The 1,881-nt window shown below is 36.5% G+C and overlaps 1 non-coding gene across 1 annotated transcript; it reads left to right on the top strand.

Annotated features, from left to right (window-relative positions):
- The first annotated feature begins 205 nt into the window (after nucleotides 1–205).
- LOC145569711 (small nucleolar RNA R71) lies at nucleotides 206–313 on the top strand. The gene has a single exon (XR_014096257.1). It is a non-coding gene; the product is annotated as a small nucleolar RNA R71 (small nucleolar RNA).
- Nucleotides 314–1,881: the final 1,568 nt, after the last annotated feature.

The following is a 1,881-nucleotide window of genomic DNA, read 5'->3' as shown; positions in this document are numbered from 1 at the left end:
ATACGAAATCGACACTATGTTTGCCTTTGTTCGCAAAGCCTCTAGGATTCCTATAATGGGAATTGTGAATTGTCATCTCTTCGATAACTTAGCCTGCTACATCTACATTAAGATTCATAAATCTCCCGTTAGCTGCTGAAGCTAGGATCGTCCTAGATGAATTTCCAATCCCATTGTAAAAGGCTTGAAATAACTGCCACTATGCTAGCTTATGGTGGGGACATTCTCTCTACAAATCTTTAAACCTTTCCCAAGCTTCATATAGACTCTCATCTGACTCTTGGGCAAAGTTTTGGATTGAACTCCTTAGCAAAGCTATCCTCTCTGCAGGGTAATATTTATTATAGAAATTCAAAGCAAGAGTATCCTAGTCAGTAATACCAAGTGTAGTTCTATTCAATCCATTATACCATAATTTAGCTTTAGAACATAAAGAAAAGGGAAAAAGAATCTCCCTGTTTCGGTCCTGCGTGACCCCAAAGTGCCTAATAGTGTTACAATATTGGCAAAAGTCTGCAATATGAAAATTTGGATCTTCACCTTTAGCTCCGCTAAATTGCTTCCTTTCGATCATAGTAATGAACTGAGGTTTAATCTCGAATTGTACTCCATCGAGATTAGGTGTAGGAGCAAGATGTGGGAAATCCGTCAGGGATGGTTGTGAATAATCGCTAAGCTTGCGAACTGGAAGAAGTGGTGGTGGTTGCGCCATCTATGAATCTAGTTCTGAAGAAATTTCTATGACACTAGAATCAGATGGGGGTTCCAAAGGTATATTACCCTCAGAAGTGGCTCATACTTGTCTGAAAAGATTCTTCTGTCTATGAAAAACTCGTTCGATTTCAGGATCGAATAGAATGTACCCAGATCTAGAACTCTTGGGCATAAACACAAAACTAAACAAACAAATATGAGAAATTGTCCCAAAGAACTTGCGTTCTCTGAGATGGGAGAAAATAATCTAGACTACAAAAATAATTAGAAATAAAAATAAAATCGTTTCCCCCTGCAACGCCGCCAAATTTTGACAGGCTAAAGTCGTATCACCTAATCAAAAGTAATTCCTAAGTCCTCTAGTTAAAGCAGATCAGGAAGTAGGGTCGAATCCATAAGGAAACAAGTCTTTCTATTCCTGATTTTTTCACCATATACCCCTGATTTTTTTGTTTATTTACCATATACCCATGGAAATTTTCAAATTCACCATTTACCCCTGAGTTGTTATAAAAATTCACCATGTACCCCTAATGACAAAAGGATGAGTGTGATTTGATTAATTATGCTTCAAAACCACCTTAGATCTCTCCCTCCATCCCCGAAACCACCCCTCTCCTTTGTCCAATCTCTGAAACCACTCCAAATTTCCATAATCATATCCGTATGATCGATTTTGAGGATGAGAAAAAAGAAATTTGGGGTGGTTTTGGGGGTGGGAAAAGAAATGTGGGTGATTTCAGAGATATAGGAATGTATTTAGGGTGGTTTCGGGTCATAATTACCCTAATGATTAACAAAGTGAACAATCATTAGTCATCAAGGGTATAAGGTGTATTTTTGTGAAAAATCGAGGGTATATGATGAATTTTAAAAATTTCGTGGGTATATGGTGAATAAACAAAAAACTCAAGGGTATATAGTGAAAACCCCGAATAATCTAAATTATTAAGTAACCAAATTATTTATATGATAAATTAAACTAAGGAGAATAAAAGTAGGGAGAAATCAATATTCCAGGGTAAAACATAACAATCAGTCTGAAGGAATTATGTATTCAATAAGTGCAATTACTAGATATATCAAGGATCACTATTATGGAGATAATAAGTTCGTTCTTTTGGGTCGTCATTGTCTGGTGCTAGATATGATAAATGATCTTTGGGC

This window comes from Chenopodium album, chromosome 11, assembly GCF_948465745.1.
Source record: "Chenopodium album chromosome 11, dcCheAlbu1.1, whole genome shotgun sequence".
Lineage (NCBI taxonomy): Eukaryota > Viridiplantae > Streptophyta > Magnoliopsida > Caryophyllales > Amaranthaceae > Chenopodium > Chenopodium album.
This window is presented reverse-complemented; position numbering and strand designations above follow the sequence as displayed.